The sequence below is a fragment of the Salvelinus namaycush genome, chromosome 23, assembly GCF_016432855.1.
Source record: "Salvelinus namaycush isolate Seneca chromosome 23, SaNama_1.0, whole genome shotgun sequence".
NCBI classification, from domain to species: Eukaryota; Metazoa; Chordata; class Actinopteri; order Salmoniformes; family Salmonidae; genus Salvelinus; species Salvelinus namaycush.
Window position 1 is genome coordinate 17,247,011 of NC_052329.1, and position 19,202 is coordinate 17,266,212.

The following is a 19,202-nucleotide window of genomic DNA, read 5'->3' on the forward strand; positions in this document are numbered from 1 at the left end:
AGGGAATGCATATTGGGAAGAGATGCTTATCAGATGAAAGCCCAGCCCTGATGGACACACAGCACAGGTGGTATTAACATGTATAAACCCCCTAAAAATTCCTGTTCCACTTTCATCATCATTCAAACTTATCATTAGTTGAACTCGGGAGTGGGCTTTTATTTTTACCTACACTAGCCAGTCGCAATCCACTACCAGCAGCAATCCAACACACAAGCATTCAAAAGCATTGAAAAAAATTCAAATAAAAATGGTCTCAAGAGATGGTCGTTGTGATTTTATGTTGCTCTCACTCCCTGGTATACAGTGTGATGTAACTACACCAACCGTCTATCCCATAATTAGGATACTGTGTTCCTTTACCGAGCTACTACTAGTGTGTTATATTATGGAAGGTCATATTTTTTTACATAGGAATTCTTTATACTCCAATTAAAGTACATACAGCCTTATTGCAAGCTCTCCCCTGTCTATTTGTCACTGTCCATAGTGTCCCCAGTAATAATGTGTGTGTGTGTCTACCCTTGCCTGCCTGCGTCAGAGCCAGCCTTGCTCCCTGCATGCCTGCCGCCTGTGGTATTTCCCTTGTATTTAAAGGGCACAGAAGATCAAGCTTCTGAGAGACACTTTAATTTACTTACTGGCCTTTAAAAAGAACCTCCGATTTGATTTGGCACCGTAATACAGTTAATGGTGTATATCTGTTAAATGGCAATTGTCCGCTCCGGTATCGATCATCTCCAAGAGAGCACCTGACAGCGCTTGGAGGACATTATCCTTTTGTCACAAGAGCTGAAGGGCTCTTCGTGAGTCTACCACAGTCTCAATGCATGTTTTACTAATATCAAGAGATTCCAGCCTTGCTGAAGCACCTCCAGATCATCACCGATCCTCCACCAATTTTCACAGTGGGTGCGAGACCTGGAGAGGCCTACAAGCCACAGTGTTTCGCACCCAGTGTGAAATTTGGTGGAGGATCGTTGAGGATCTGGGGGTGCTTCAGCAAGGCTGGAATCGGGCAGATTTGTCTTTGTGAAGGATGCATGAATCAAGCCATGTACAAGGTTGTCCTGGAAGAAAACCTGCTTCCTTCTGCTCTGACAATGTTCCCCAACTCTGAGGATTGGTTTTTCCAGCAGGACAATGCTCCATGCCACACAGCCAGGTCAATCAAGGTGTGGGTGGAGGACCACCAGATCAAGACTCTGTCATGGCCAGCCCAATCTCCAGACCTGAACCCCATTGAAAACCTCTGGAATGTGATCAAGAGGAAGACGGAAGGTCACAAGCCATCAAACAAAGCCGAACTGCTTGAATTTTTTGCACCAGGAGTGGCATAAAGTCACCCAACATCAATGTGAAAGACTGGTGGAGAGCATGCCAAGACACAGGAAAGCTCTGATTGAAAATCAGGGTTATTCCACCAAATATTGATTTATGAACTCTTCCTAATTTAAACCATTAGAATTGTGTTGAATAAAAAATAAAAATGAACTTATTTTCTTTGCATTATTCGAGGTCTGACAACACTGCATCTTTTTTTGTATTTTGACCAGTTGTCATTTTCTGCAAATAAATGCTCTAAGTGACAATATTTTTATTTGGAATGTGGAAGAAATGTTGTCAGTAGTTAATAGAATTAAACATACATGTTAATTTTACCCAAATACATACCAATAAATAGTAAAACTAGAGAAACTGATCATTTTGCAGTTTTTTTCCAGAGCAGTATATTTTTTCCAGAGCAGTATATTGAAAGCAGGTGCATCCACACAGGTGTGGTTCCTGAGTTAATTAAGCAATTAACATCCCCTCATGCTTACACGGAACCCAAACCAGCTACGCGCGTGTGCCATTGTGCGAAATTGTGCATAAATGTATTTTGTCCCCCTATACCAAACGCGATCACGACACGCAGGTTAAAATAGCCATACAAACTCTGAACCAATGACATTAATTTGGGGACAGGTCGAAAAGCATTAAACATGTATGGCAATTTAGCTAGTTAGCTTGCACTTGCTAGCTAATTTGTCTTATTTAGCTAGCTTGTTGTTGCTAGCTAATTTGTCCTGGTATATAAACATTGAGTTGTTATTTTACCTGAAATGCACAAGCTTCTCTAGTCCGCCAATTAATCCACACATAAAACGGCCACCCGAATCGTTTCTAGTCATCTCTCCTCCTTCCAGGCTTTTTCATCTTTGAACTTATATGGTGATCTGCATCTAAACTTTCATAGTATTACGACGACTACCGGCAAAACAGTTCGTCTTTCAATCGCCCACGTGGGTATAACCAATGAGGAGATGGCACGTGGGTACCTGCTTCTATAAACCAATGAGGAGATGGGAGAGGCAGGACTTGCAGCGCGATCTGCGTCAGAAATAGGAATGACTTCTATTTTAGCCCTTGGTAACGCAGGCGCTCGTTGGCGCGCGCGAGCAGTGTGGGTGCAATAATTGAATAACATGGATTTCTAAATTTATTTGCGACGCTCGCGCATGCGACGTGGCCGGTCTGGTCAGCATGTTAGGGTCATATATAAAAATGCTGGGCAAGCCATTATTTTGGCTTCCATGGCTATGTACTCATCCCACTGGGCACAGATTCAACGTCTATTCCATGTTGGTTCAACTTAATTTCATTGAAATTATGTGGAAACAACGTTGATTCAACCAGTGTGTGCCCAGTGGGATAGGATGACATTGCCCCCACAGGGCACGAGAGGTCACTGCATGGTTTGATGAGCATGAAAACGATGTAAACCATATGGCCATGGCCGTCTCAGTCACCAGGTCTCAACCCTATTGAACAGTTAAGGGAGATTTGGAGCGGCTCCTGAGACAGCGTTTTCTACCACCATCAACAAAACACCAAATTATGGAATTTCCTGTTGGAAGAATAATGTCGCATACCTCCAATACAGTTCCAGACACTTGTAGAATCTGTGTCATGGTGCACTGAAGCTGTTCTGGCTCATAGTTACCCAACGCCATATTAAGACACTTTATGTTGGTGATTCCTTTATTTTGTCAGTTACCTCTACATAGCCTACTGTACAGAGACACAAATACACAAACTGTACAGACAGGACAACCAGACAGATAGACGTCAGACAATCGTCTCCTGGAGTTTCCGGTCCTAACCATCTATTTCCACTGGAAAATATGCTCCTTCACCACCCCCGTCCCCTCCTCCCCCCTCCCCCTACCCTTTCCCTGATTAAAAGAACCCACAGCCTGCAGATTCGAGGTATTTTGAAATAAATATTCCCCGGGCTAGCAGATGGGCACGGTGGATAGACACACAGACAGACATACAGAAGGACAGACGGAAGGACGGACGGGGAGAGTCGGAGGGACGGGATAATGCACAGCTGCGGCTCGGGCGATGCCTTTTCTGCCTCCCCTATTTCCCCCTGCTCTTTATCACAGCCCCACACTTGTGCTCTGCTGGTAATCAGAGAGGACTGGCCCCTCCACAGAGCCAGCAACCGCATTCCAATCTCATCTGTTGCGTATCTAATACTAATTGGAATCCTTCAACTGGGTCACTGTCATTGTTTTTCAAGTACTGTCAAGTCGGGGGAAACATATGAAACTGAAATTATACCCCTGCCCCTCACAGGAGCACCTTGATTGGATCTCTCTCTCTCTCTCTCTCTCAAACCATTAAGATATTCAATCTGCCGTCCGATGGGCTGAAGGGGGCAAGCAGGGGAAGGGAAGACGCTCCCCAGGCCGTCATGCACCCTGTGTGTGTGTGTGTGTGTGTGTGTGTGTGTGTGTGTGTGTGTGTGTGTGTGTGTGTGTGTGTGTGTGTGTGTGTGTGTGTGTGTGTGTGTGTGTGTGTGTGTGTGTGTGTGTGTGTGTGTGTGTGTGTCTCCATCTCCTTTCCAGGGATTGCAACTGCAATGCTCGTCCTCCATAGACAGGGAGCTTTAGCGTAGAGTGTGTGTGTGTTTGTCTGCGCGTGTGGGTGTGTTCACTTTAGGCATATACGTCTCGTTGACTACATTTCCAATTTTGGCGGCCTGTCCACACAGACATTTTGGGGTCACTTTAGTAATGTTTGTTTATATCTTTAAAGTGCATAACTCTCCCCCCAAAAGCAATCAGATTAGCCTATCATTCCGTCCTAAAGCCAAACCCATAACACATCTACATGTATATGTTCAATTGGGCATGTCAAGGGCTGGTCTTAGCCTCGCTAAGCTAATGCACTAGTGGAACGACATCTCAAAATCGCCTCAGATGGGGGCCACTGTTCATGTACTCTCTCCCGTCGAGATGCTGAGAGGATAAATAGAGATGGGGGGGATTATGTGTTGACGAGTGCGGATCCAAATTAATGTTCGCTCAATCATGTGGCCAAACCGTCCGGGGCTCATTTCTTTGGAAGATGGCCGGGTGGTTTGTGCTCTCTCTCGTTATTAATGTACAAGGCCCTCCTGATTGGCAGGGACATTTCTGATTTGACTGCTTGGTCAATTTGGCCACTAATTCATGCATCTATACTCTTGGACCAGCTCCCTCCCTCCCTCTCTCAGATTACAGGCCTACTTCATGTGCATATTTACATAAAATGCAATCATTTCATCAATTGTTCATTTTGTATGGTGCATGTTGTTTAACCATGGGGTGTTTCATTTAATTTATTTTGTATCTTTCTATTCAATGCACAAGTTTGATTATGTTTCCTTGTATCTCATTTTTATTCACTCTGATTGGAAGTGTATTAGCTATGAAAGAGAACAGGCCCTTGAAATTTAGGCTCCCGTTATAACTGGCTATAGTTTGAATATTTGTTGTTGTGTTTTCCATGGCTGCCTAAGTAGGGTCAAATCCAAAGGTCAAATCCAAACTGTTTTACGTGAAAACTACTGTTTCACTCCTCTCCCCAGTTGGGACACACCTATTTCACACTATGATCATCAACAAATCGCAAATAAATTCATAAACCCAGACATCAAAAACAACAACAGAAGGAAACAGAATGAACATGACCACACACTTCCATCTCAATTCTTTGTTTTTTATTTTTATTTTTTGTCTATCTCAGCATGGTTCTCTGTTCTTCCTTGAGACTGGAAATGGTATTTGGGAGACAAACAACTTCATTCTGCTGTGCGTCAGTAATTAGCTGTGGAATTAGCGGGCTTGACGTGCCTCCACAGATCAGCCGGGCCCTCCAGGGAGGCCTGCGGGTCCAGGCAAGCCGCATTTCCAATTATTGTGTTGAATTGCTAATTTAGTTATTGTGCCTGGCGTAATTGTGATGGGTATTGGGTGTGCGATTCAATTTGTTTTAAGTATTTGTGGGCTGGCGGCTTGGTAATAGAGCTGACCTATCTGGTGGCCCAGCACAGCGAGGAGAGTTACGAGACGGCAAACAAAGGGAAGACACTACAAAGATGTTGGCTCTCTCTCTCTTTCTCTCTCTCTCACTCTCTCATCGCCTTAGTTTGATCTGCCTCATCCCTCTTAAGACTGTTGAAGTTAAAAAGCTTGAAATTTAGAAAAATAGCACTTTGATCATCTTCAGGGTGGAAGGCACAGCGCATTAGACTGCAAGAACATTGAGGGCTTTGGTTTGTAGATAAGCAGGGGAATGCCATTCTATCCAAAATATTGTCGGCAGGAGTATTGTGTACATCTTGAAGGTACCCCGTGCCCTGGCCGGATTAGCTGGCCATTTTAACAGGACTCGGAAGATTTGCTTAACTGTTAGACAGCAGAGGAGTGCTGTGTGTCTCCCTGTAGGCTACATGGGCTCATTTGACAAAGCAGTCTTCATAGTTGTAGTATTAGTTTGTGTTATTAAGTCACCAACATACAGTAGAATGGGGAAGATTAAATGAACCTCTTGGGCTGACAGTGAGGTGTTTGGCTTACATTGATATACAATTGCTCTCTACTGATTTAATTATGTGAACAGTTTTTATTATTGTAGCCTGAAAGTTTTAAGCCCTGACTTGAGCATTTTTTCATAATAATTACATAGTGTAGCAATTTTCTTGTTACTTTAAATTTAGTTTAACTTCTCTGGGGTGGGGGGCAGTATTTTCACATCCGGATGAAAAGCGTGCCCAGAGTAAACTGCCTGCTACTCAGGCCCAGATGCTAGGATATGCATATTACTAGTATATCTTGATAGAAAACACTCTGAAGTTTCTAAAACTGTTTGAATGATGTCTGTGAGTATATAAGAAATCATATGGCAGGCAAAAACCCGAGAAAAACTCCAACTAGGAAGTGGGAAATCTGAGGTTTGTAGTTTTTCAACTCTTTGCTTATCCAAGATACAGTGGAAATGGGGTCATATTGTACTTCCTAAGGCTTCCACTAGATGTCACCAGTCTTTAGAACCTTGTTTGAGGCTTCTACTGTGAAGTGGGGGCGAATGAGAGGGGAATGAGTCAGAGGTCTGCCAGAGAGCCACGAGCTGACCATGCGTGTTCACGTGATAGTTAGCTTGCGTTCCATTGCATTTCTGAAGACAAAGGAATTCTCCGGTTGGAACATTATTGAAGATTTACGTTAAAAACATCCTAAAGATTGATTCTATATATTGTTTGACATGTTTCTACGGACTGTAACGGAACTTTTTGACTTTTCGTCTGCACCTAGTGATCGCGCGTCATGAATTTTGATTACTGGGCTAAACGCGCGAACAACAAGGAGGTATTTGGACATAAATGATGGACTTCATCAAACAAAACAAACATTTATTGTGGAACTGGGATTCCTGGGAGTGCATTCTGATGAAGATCATCAAAGGTAAGTGAATATTTATAATGCTATTCTGACATCTGTTGACTCCACAACATGGCGGATATCTGTTTGGGTTGTGTTGGTCTCTGAGCCCTGTACTCAGATTATTGCATGGTGTACTTTTTCCGTAAAGTTTTTAAAAAATCTGACACAGCGGAGTAGTGAATCTAAAATTCCATGCATAACAGTTGTGTCTTTTAGCAATGTTTATTATGAGTATTTCTGTAAATTGATGTGGCTCTCTGCAAAATCACCGGATGTTATGGAACTACTGAACATAACGCGCCAATGTAAACTCAGATTTTTGGATATAAATATGAATATTACCGAACAAAAGATACATGTATTGTGTAACATGAAGTCCTATGAGTGTCATCTGATGAAGATCATCAAATGCTAGCGATTCATTTTATCTCTATTTCTGCTTTTTGTGACTCCTCTCTTTGGCTGGAAAAATGGCTGTTTTTCTGTGACTTGGCTCTGACCTAACATAATCGTTTGGTGTGCTTTCGTCGTAAAGCCTTTTTGAAATCGGACACTGTGGCTGGATTTACAACAAGTGTATCTTTAAAATGGTGTAAAATACTTGTATGTTTGAGGAATTTTAATTATGGGATTTCTGTTGTTTTGAATTTGGCGCCCTGCAGTTTCACTGGCTGTTGACGAGGTGAGACGCTACCGTCCCACATACCCTAGAGAGGTTAAACTCACAGTGTGGTTATAATTTAAATTTCATCCCCCAGAAATGAGACAAATATTACAACAAATATTATGGTGGAACTCAAATGCGCTGGTTGATAAAAGATCTGTATTTATGGATTTTTTTTTTAAACCTCACTAGGGTATGTGGGACGGTAGCGTCTCACCTCGTCAACAGCCAGTAAAGGATCACAAGAGGAGGCAGGTGGCTGGGTCCAGGGGCAGGCAGAAGGTCATACACAGGGACTCCAAAAAGGTAACAGTACAGGCAGGGGAAAGGCTATTAACGTAGTCCAGGAGATCAGGCAAGAGGTTGATGACAGGGAATCTGAAAGTACAGGTAGGGAATAGCCAAAGGTACAGGCAGGGAATAGGCAAAATGGCATGGTTAGTGAGGATGGCCAAAAACAAGATACACGGGAGGACTCAATTCAGAAATAACCAGCGCTCCGAATAGAATGTGTATCAAAACAAACAATATCTCAAAATGATGGGGTGCAAAGAACTGAACAAAATAGTGTGTGTAAATGACATACAGGTGTGTGAACATGTGATCGGAATTCAGGTGATTGGGATCTGGAGAGTGAGCTGCGTTCATGGGATCTATGTGTTTGAGAGTGTGAGCTGGAAAGTGGGCTGGAAAGTTAGCTGCGTTCAGGGGATCTATGTGTTTGAGAGTGTTAGTTGGAAGTAGATGTGACACAAAAATGGAGGAGGCATGCAGCAGCGGGAGGAGGTAGGGAACTGATCTGTCTGCCCAATATAAAGGATCAAAACTGTCAGAGGAACAAAAATAGCATAAATAGGAAAGTATACCAGGTTAATTTGAGGATCAGGATGTTGACAGGTGTGCATATACAGTAGATGGCTGGGAAGAGTTTTTTTATGTACCGATTCCATGGCACAGGTTCGATGAGTTGATATATAAAATGATGCAAAATTCAAGACTTTGTGCTTTTCAGCTAAAATTATCATACAGAATTCTTGCCACCAACAAAATGTTGAATATTTGGGGAATACAATCATCGCTGTTCTGCAGATTTTGTTGTGAGGATACAGATTCAATTGTCCATTTGTTCTGGTATTGCCCTCAGGTAGCCTGTTTCTGGTCTCAGGTTCAGGAATTGCTGAAAAAGCATAGCCTTAATCTAAACTTTACCCTAGAAATAGCATCGTTTGGAGATTGAGAGACCTGGTCAGTCAATTACTATTACTCTGTCGTGTCTTTGGCTATGCCAGATTAATTGCTATGACATGCTATTCTATAAAATAATTTCTCCGTAATTAATGATTGAACTAATCATGTAAATATAATTAACTAGAGAGGGACACCACGAAATAATATTTATAGAGCTGTTATCTTCCGAATAAACTCTTAAAGATTTAGTAATATTTTACATCCATAGCAGTCACATTAATCGTCATTTTATTCAGTCTCATCTGAAAGTGGTAAATCCTTGGTTATCTGCAAGAATCCTGGCTAACAAGTTGAATCAGCAATACAAAATTGGGTTTAATTATTTATTTACTAAATACCTAACTAATCACACAGAATCACACATAAACAATTAAATCATAACTTGATCACAAATTGACGTCATAAAGGCAAACGTCCCTAGCGGGCGGAACAGATATGACAGCTTGTTACACAAAGGGAAGGGAAGGGATTTTAGTGAAAGAGCGGGAGACTGGAACATAGGCGAGCTGTGCTATCGTAAATACAGTATCTTATGCATTCTAAATTACCGCCCATTTGAAAAAGGAAAATGCAATAAATATTTACTCTGAGCTGCGCTTCAGTAGGTTGGTGGTAGATGGAAGACCGTATCGCCAACCTGAGTCCTCTGTCCTTTGAAGAATGTCTCTGGTGGTCACTGGATACGTTGGAGTGGCGTCGTGTGTAGTAGACGGGATACTCTGACTGTCCTTCCTAACATACGTTTGTAGCAGCTGTTGCTAACTCAACGGCTAGGAGGTATCACTTCTGTAGTGAATACGAGTTCAAAGTTCATACCATTTACAACCAAAGTCCATGCTGATGTTGGCTTAGTTCTGTAGTTATTATCTGAACCATTCTGACATCGGATCGTCATCCTAAATGTACCCGGAACAGGAAGTTATATTTTTGTCAATGGCTTTTATAGTGGAGGGAGAGGGGTGTGTCTGAAAAGTTTATAACCCATGTCTCTTCACAGGGGCGGGCCCCTGGTTGAGCAGAAGCCAAGCTTATGAAAACCCAAATCTCTCATTTGGAAGATAAAATTACATTTAATCTATTCACAAATAATTTCATATTCAAACATTTGAATTAAACAACAATTCCATGTGAATCCGATACCTCTGACGTTTAGACTTTCCACAGTAGAGTTTATGTCATTCTATCATTGATGAGAATGTGTCAGAGGGCAACCGAACTGACATAATATACCTTAAGTACCACTGCATATGTTCAGTTGGTCGGATTACCAGAATATAGTTCATTTCCCCCCACCTTCTGATGTCCCCAGAATCTCTATGTTAACCAATGGGTTTTCTTATGTCACATCAGTTATAGTAGGGAGAGAGAAAAAGGGGGAAAGAGGTATTTATGACTGTCATAAACCTACCCCCAGGCCAACGTCATGACAACTCTTAGTAAAAGTATTTATCTTCAACTCGCAATCCGTGGATTCTAATCAATTAGATATACAGTACCAGTCAAAAGTTGACACATTTTTACTATTTTCTACATTGCAGAATAATAGTGAAGACATCAAAACTATGAAATAACACATATGGAATCATGTAGTAACCAAACAGTGTTAAACAAATAAAAAAATATTTTAGATTCTAGATTCTTCAAAGTAGACACCCATTTGATGACAGGGTTGCACAATCTTGGCATTCTCTCAACCAACTTCACCTGGAATGATTTTCCAACAGTCTTGAAGGAGTTCCAACATATCCCGAGCACTTTTTGGTGGCTTTTCCTTCACTCTGCGGTCCAACTCACCCTAAACCATCTCAATTTGGTTGAGGTCGGGTGATTGTGGAGGTCATCTCATATTTGGTCAAATAGCACTTACACAGCCTGGAGGTGTGTTGGGTCATTGTTTTGTTGAAAAACAAATGATAGGCCCACTAAGCGCAAACCAGATTGGATGTCGTATTGCTGCAGAATGCTGTGGTAGCCATGCTGGTTAAGTGGGCCTTGAATTCTAAATAAATCACTGACAATGTCACCAGCAAAGCACCCCCATGCCATCACACCTCCTCCTCCATGCTTCATTGTGGGAACCACACATGCAGAGATCATCCGTTCACCTGCACCTGCTTTGGTTGGAACCAAAAATCAAAAATTTGGACTCATCAGATCAAAGGACAGATTTCCACTGGTCTAATGTCCATTGCTCATGTTTCTTGGCCCAAGCAAGTCTCTTCTTCTTATTGGTGTCCTTTAGTATTGGTTTCTTTGCAGCAATTTGACCATGAAGGCCTGATTCATGCAGTCTCCTCTGAACAGTTGATGTTGAGATGTGTCTGTTACTTGACCTCTGTGAGGTGCAATCTGAGGTGCAGTTAATTGCTGATTTCTGAGGCTGGTAACTCTAATGAACTTATCCTCTGCAGCATAGGTAACTCTGGGTCTTCCTTTCCTGTGGTGGTTCTCATGAGAGCCAGTTTAATCATAGAGCTTGAAGGTTTTTGCAACTGAACTGCAATGTTCTTGAAATGTTCCGTATTGACTGACCTTCATGTCTTAAAGTAATAATGGACTGTTGTTTCTCTTTGCTTATTTGAGCTGATCTTGCCAGAATATGGACTTGGTCTTTTACCAAATTAGGCTATCTTCTGTATACCACCACAACACCATGATTCGCTCAAGCTCATTAACCTTTTGACGCTAGGGGTCAGAATTTTTTCTTAAAATATCATTCCCAAGGTAAACGGACATTTTCTCTGGCCCAGATCGTAGAATATGCATATAATTTACAGATTAGGATAGAAAACACTCCAACATTTCCAAAACTGTCAAAATATTTTCTGTGAGTATAACAAAACGTATTCTGCAGACAAAAACCTGAGAAAATATAACCCGGAAGTGATATTCTTTTTTTTTTAAACTGTGTTTCCTGGCCCGTCTTTCTTCCATTTAAAGGGGTATCAACCAGATTCCTTTTCCAATGGCTTCCTCAGGCTGTCACCGGGCTTTAGACATAGTTTCAGGCTTTTATTTTGAAAAATGAGCGAGATGTTTCATAAGTAGTCAGGTGTCCTCCGAATAGTTACTGCGCATGCGAGAGAAGCTCTCCATTTTCCGTTTGTTTCTTAAAGAATAGGTTATGGTCCGGTTGAAATATTATCGATTATGTTTGTTAAAAACAACCTGAGGATTGATTATAAAAAACATTTGACATGTTTCTACGACCATTACGGATACTTTTTGGAATTTGTCGAACGGAACACGGCTTTGGTTTTCTCAACATAATGTGCAACCCAAATAGCGTTTTTTTGTGATAAAAGTAATATTTATCAAACAAAAAGAACATTTGTTGTGTAACTGGGAGTCTTGTGAGTGGAAACATCCGAAGATTATCAAAGGTAAGCGATTCATTTTGTTGCTTTTCGTGACCATGCTAATTTGGGGCTAGCTGTTGTAGCATTGAAAGCTACACTCACAAAAGCTTGGATTTCTTTCGCTGTAAAATATATTTTCAAAATCTGACACGATAGGTGGATTAACAACAAGCTAAACTGTGTTTTGGTATATTTCACTTGTGATTGCATGATTATAAATATTTTTAGTAATCATTTTGCATTTGGCGCCCTGCAATTCTAGCGGTTGTTTAGGAAAGTGATCCCGTAAAAGGGATCCGTAGCGCAGAGAAGTTAAGAAGGAAAGAAATTCCACAAATTAACAAGGCACTCCTGTTAATTAAAATGCATTCCAGGTGACTACCTCATGAAGCTGGGGGCAGCAAATAGCCTAGTGGTTAGAGTGTTGGACTTGAGCTGAATCCCTGAGCTGACAAGGTAAAAATCTGTCATTCTGCCCCTGAACAAGAAAGTTAACCCACTGTTCCTAGGCCGTCATTGAAAATATGAATTTGTTCTTAAGAACTAGTGTATCTATCATTTCCTATACAACATGTATTTTCTAGTAACGTTTATGAACAGTTATTTCGTCAGAATAGTTGAGTGTCATAAAAATATCCGCACATTCTGGGAAAAAGATGCTACGTTAGCACAATGTATAACCACTGATTTCAGCTCTAAATATGCACATTTTCGAACAAAACATAAGTGTATGTATAACCTGATGTTATAGGACTGTCATCTGATGAAGGTTTATGAAGGTTAGTGAAAATGAATATCTTTTGCTGGTTTATTCCCTATCGCTAACGTGCCTATTGCTATCGCTAACGTGCCTTGATGAATGAATGCGGTAGTGTGGTAGGCTATTGTAGTAAGCTAATATAATGCTATATTGTGTTTTCGCTGTAAAACACTTAAAAAATCGGAAATATTGGCTGGATTCACAAGATGTTTGTCTTTAATTTGCTGTACACCATTGATTTTTCAGAAATGTTTTATGATGAATATTTAGGTATTTGACGTTGGTGTCTGTAATTACTCTGGCTGCTTCGGTCCTATTTGTGACGGTAGCTGTGATGGTAGCTGCAATGTAAAACTGATTTATACCTCAAATATGCACATTTTTCGAACAAAACATAGATTTATTGTATAACATGTTATAAGACTGTCATCTGATGAAGTTGTTTCTTGGTTAGTTTGGTTGGTTCTTGGTTAGTTAGGTTGGCTTTGTGCATGCTACCTGTGCTGTGAAAAATGTCTGTCCTTTTTTGTATTTGGTGGTGAGCTAACATAAATATATGTGGTGTTTTCGCTGTAAAACATTTTAAAAATCGGACATGTTGACTGGATTCACAAGATGTGTATCTTTCATTTGCTGTATTGGACTTGTTAATGTGTGAAAGTTAAATATTTCTCAAAAATATTTTTTTGAATTTCGCGCTCTGCCTTTTCAGTGGAATGTGGGAGGAGTTCCGCTGGCGGAACGCAGGGGCGGTACAGGTTAACAATCAAGAGTTCCTGGTTACCTATGTAAAAATTTCTCTCTGCAGGTGAGAGCTTGCGGGACAAGAAGGCACAAGGATGGAGCTTCTGATCTGAGGGAGAACGTTGAGACAGGACTGCACCTACCCCGGTGTCGGAAGCATCCACCTCGAGGACGAACTGGAGTTCTGTGTCTGGCTGGGTAAGGACTGGGGCAGAAGTGAAGCGGTGCTTGAGTTCCCAGAACACTGCTTCTGCCTCAGGGGACCAGTGGAATGGAGTGGAGGTGGAGAGGAGCTGCCAAATGACTGTAGTCACGGATGAATCGTCTATAAAAATTGGCAAACCCCAGGAAATGCAGTAACTGCTTCAGATTCGCGGGCACAGGCCACTCTGTGACTTCCCTAACCCTGGCAGGGTCCATTCGTAGCTGTCCTTGAGCAATAATGTAACCCAAGAAGGACATAGAGTAACATGAAACTCACATTTCTCAGCCTTAACAAATAGCTTATTCTCCAGCAGCCTTTGGAGAACGTGTTGCTTGTGAGCCTCAAGGTCCTTTGAAAAAATAAGAAAGTCATCCACATAGACAAAAACAAAACGCCCAATGACATCCCTCAGGACATCATTAACCAGGCTCTGAAAAACAGCAGGGGCGTTAGTGAGACCAAAAGGAATGACCAAATACTCAAATACTCTTCCATGGCCACTTGCTCGGGGCGAGAGAGGATTTAACTTCTTACGGCTGAAATCCCGCTAACGGGATCGATATGACAACAGCCAGTGAAAGTGCAGGGCGCCAAATTCAAACAAGATAAATCTCATAATTAAAATTCCTCAAAATACAAGTATTTTATACCATTTTAAAGATAAACTTGTTGTTAATCCCACCACAGTGTCTGATTTCAAAAAAATCAATCACTAACCTTTGATGATCTTCATCAGATGACACTCATAGGACTTCATGTTACACAATCATGTATGTTTGTTCGGTAAAGTTCATATTTATATCCAAAAATCTCAGTTTACATTGGCGGGTTATGTTCAGTAATGTTTGCTTCCAAAACATTTTGCAGAGAGCCAAATCAATTTACAGAAATACTCAAAATAAACATTGATAAAAGATACAAGTGTTATGGACAGAATTAAAGATGTACTTCTCCTTAATGCAACCCCTGTGTCAGATTTCAAAAAAACTTTACGGAAAAAGCACACCATGCAATAATCTGAGTACGGCGCTCAGAGACCAAAACAAGCCATACAGGTACCCGCCATGTTGTGGAGTCAACAGAAGTCAGAAATAGCATTATAAATATTCACTTACCTTTGATGAACTTCATCAGAATGCACTCCCAGGAATCCTAGTTCCACAATAAATGTTTCTTTTGTTCGATAAAGTCCATAATTTATGTCCAAATACCTCCTTTATGTTCGCACGTTTAGTTCACAAATCCAAATTCATGAGGCCCGAGCACTAGGTCCAGACGAAAAGTCAAAAAGACATGTCAAACAATGTATAGAATCAATCTTTAGGATGTTTTTAACATAAATCTTCAATAATGTTTCAACCGGAGAATTCCTTTGTCTTTAGAAATGCAATGGAACGCAGCTAACTCTCACGGGTGCGCGCGAGACAGCTCATGGCACTCTGCCAGACCTTGAAAAAGCTCTCATTCTCTCCCCATTCACAGTAGAAGCCTCAAACAAGGTTCTAAAGACTGTTGACATCTAATGGAAGCCATAGGAAGTGCAATCGGACCAAATTTACACTGTATCTTGGATAGGCAAAGAGTTGAAAAACTACAAACCTCAGATTTCCCACTTCCTGGTTGGATTTTTTCTCAGGCTTTTGCCTGCCATATGAGTGTTGTTATACTCACAGTCATCATTCAAACAGGTTTAGAAACTTCAGAGTGTTTTCTATCAAAATATACTAATAATATGCATATCTTAGCTTCTGGGCCTGAGTAGCAGGCAGTTTATTCTGGGCACCTTATTCATCCAAGCTACTCAATACTGCCCCCCAGCCATAAGAAGTTAACCACACCTCGGTCCAGAAAGCTCTCGTCAGTGCCTGAGTCGATGAGAGCAGGCAGAGGAAAAGCCTGGCTCTGCCACACAAGGTTGGCCTCAAGCAGGGGTCTGGGAGATGTTGGGCAGGCAATTTGGCTCAACAGTATATCCCCCACTACTGCTGAGCCCCCTTTTTTGCTGGACACAGGGAAGAAGTGAAGACCAGGTGATCAACCTGGCCACAATATAGACAGCTCCTAGTACTGATACGCCGCTGCCTCTCCTCTGGAGATAGACGGGTCCGGCCGAGCTGCATGGGTTCAGGATTAGAACATGCCTGGAGATGTGATGCAGTCAGAGAAGGAGAGCAAGGCACTGAAGCAGATGTTATGGGACATGCAACCCTACCTCCCCTCTCCCTCCGACGCTCACGGAGACGGTTGTCAATGCGGATAGTGAGAGAAATTAGTTTGTCAAGTCCCTCAGGCTCCTCTCTGGACATCAACTCGTCTTTGAGGGTCTCAGTGAGTGCGTTCCGGAATGCTCCCTGAAGGGCCTCGTCATTCCAGCCACTATCTGCGGCGAGGTTGCGGAACTCACATGCCATTTCAGCCACACTCTGGGAGCCTTGACGAAGGGACAGAAGTCGTTAAGCGGTATCCTTTCCACGGACCGGGTGGTCGAAGACCTTCCTCATCTCATCTGTGAATCTACTGTAGGAGAAGCAGATAGGCGACTCTCTCTCCCACACCACAATGGCCCAGGAAAGCGCTGCTCCACAAAGGCAGACAATCAAAAAATAAATCTTGGCTCGTTCACTAGCATAAGAGTAGGGCTGTTGCTCAAATACTAGTGAACATTGCACAAGAAAGGCTCTGCAAGCGCCAAGATTACCATCATAGCGCTCAGCAGTCAGAACAAAAGGCTCCCGGGGCAGAGAAGAGGGACTTGAGACAGGTTGTGAACTCTGGGCGGAGGTTCAGATCTGTAGGTCAGACAGGCTCCGTGAAAACTCCTTGATGTTCTCCAGCAGGGCTTGGTCATGTTACTCAAGAAGGGCGCCTTGACCTACAAGAGTTTGGTGAAGACTAGTGGAGTCTGCTGGGTTAATCTCTTGGCCAGATCGTATTTTTAAGCGGAGCAACACAGGGGAACCCAAGAGTAGACTCAGATGAGGAAACAGGGAATGAACCAAAATATTTGTTCCACAGGGAGATATGGAGTGCAGATCCGGGGAAGCTCGGATGAGTTGCAGAAAAAACAGATGTGGAGACTGAGGTTGGAGAGATTATGATCTGGCAGAGTGAAAGTGGCAGGACTGAGTATTTGTAGAGGTCTTGATTATGGAACGAGTTGCAGCTGGTAGGGATCTGCTCTGACTCCAGCACACCTGTCTCCAACCACACAATCACACAGAGAGGGAAAGGGAGAAGGAGAGAGAGAGAGAGAGTTACAAGGGGAGTAACTGCAGGTCAAGAAGACACCAGATGAACACCAGAGGGTGTAGCAGGAGCAGCTGTGAAAGGGATGGGCTGAGGGAAACTGAGGGTTGGGATGTGGAAGTGGGAGTTGAGTTGCTGGATGGAGGGTAGAATGACGGTCAAAGATAAAAGTAAAAAATAAAGTAAAAATAAAGCAAAAAGATGTACAGTTGAAGACGTAAATTGACATACACTTCGGTTGGAGTGGTTTTTCAACCACTCCACAATTTTTTTGTTAACAAACTATAGTTTTGGCAAGTCGGTTAGGACATCTACTTTGTGCATGACACAAGTAATTTTTCCAACAATTGTTTACAGACAGATTATTTCACTTATAATTCACTGTATCACAATTCCAGTGGGTCAGAAGTTTACATACACTAAGTTGACTGTGCCTTTAAACAGCTTGGAAAATTCCAGAAAATGATGTCATGGCTTTAGAAGCTTCTGATAGGCTAATTGACATAATTTGAGTCAATTGGAGGTGTACCTGTGGATGTATTTCAAGGCTGACCTTCAAACTCAGTGCTTCTTTGCTTGACAACATGGGAAAATCAAAAGAAATCAGCCAAGACCTCAGAAAAAAAATTGTAGACCTTCATAAGTCTGGTTCATCCTTGGGAGCAATTTCCAAACGCCTGAAGGTACCACGTTCATCTGTACAAACAATAGTGTGCAAGTATAAACACCATGGGACCACATACCGCTCAGGAAGGAGACACGTTCTGTCTCCTAGAGATGAACGTACTTTGGTGCGAGAAGTGAAATTCATTCCCAGAACAGCAGCAAAGGACCTTGTGGAGATGCTGGAGGAAACAGGTACAAAAGTATCTATGTCCACAGTAAAACGAGTCCTATATCGACATAACCTGAAAGGCCACTCAGCAAGGAAGAAGCCACTGCTCCAAAACCGACATAAAAAAGCCAAACTACGGTTTGCAACTGCACATGGGGACAAAGATCATACTTTTTGGAGAAATGTCCTCTGGTCTGAACAAACAAAAATAGAACTGTTTGGCCATAATGACCATCGTTATGTTTGGAGGATAAAGGTGGAGGCTTGTAAGTCGAAGAACACCATCCCAACCGTGAAGCACGGGGATGGCAGCATCATGTTGTGGGGGTGCTTTGCTGCAGGAGGGACTGGTGCACTTCACAATATAGATGTTATCATGAGGTAGGAAAATGATGTGGATATGTTGAAGCAACATCTCAAGACATCAGTCAGGACATTAAAGCTTGGTCGGAAATGGGTCTTCCAAATAGACAATGACCCCAAGCATACTTCCAAAGTTGTGGCAAAATGTCATAAGGGCAACAAAGTCAAGGTATTGGAGTGGCCATCACAAAGCCCTGACCTCAATCCCATAGAAAATGTGTGGGCAGAACTGAAAAAGCGTGTGCGAGCAAGGAGGCCTACAAACCTGACTCAGTTACACCAGCTCTGACAGGAGGAATGGGTCAAAATTCCCCCAACTTATTGTGGAAGCTAGTGGAAGGCTACCCAAAACGCATGACCCAAGTTAAACAATATAAAGGCAATGCTACCAAATACTAATTGAGTGTATGTGAACTTCTGACCCACTGGGAATGTGATGAAAAAAATAAAAGCTGAAATAAATAATTCTTTCTACTATTATTCTGACATTTCACATTCTTAAAATAAAGTGGTGATCCTACCTGACCTAACCAAGGGAATTTTCACTAGGACAAATGTCAAATATATTTAAACTGAGTTTAAATATATTTGGCTAAGGTGTATGTAAACTTCAACTGTATGTTTGAATGACACTGAGGGGAAACGCTGTTACATCCAATGCCTGTTTGCCTGAGGCTGATGCCACACAGGTGCTTATATGCGAGTACACATGCATACACACACACTCGCATTCAAACGCACACATGTGCACACACACATACACATGTAAATAGTGCCACACATGCACTAAATGCATACAGTTGGCCTTGCTGTTTAGATTTTTTGTTGTCCTTGATGTCTTCTGTTTTTTGCATTGTTGTTTTCCTTTGTTTTTCTATTTTTCTATTTTAGTTTCATTTTTGTTGGTTGTTTGCTCATTGGGGGGGGGGGGGGGGGGGGCTTGGGGGGGGAGAGACGGGAGGGAGGGTGGTTTGGGGGTGAGGTGTGGAGGTGGACAGATTTTTTGGGTGGATTTTTTTG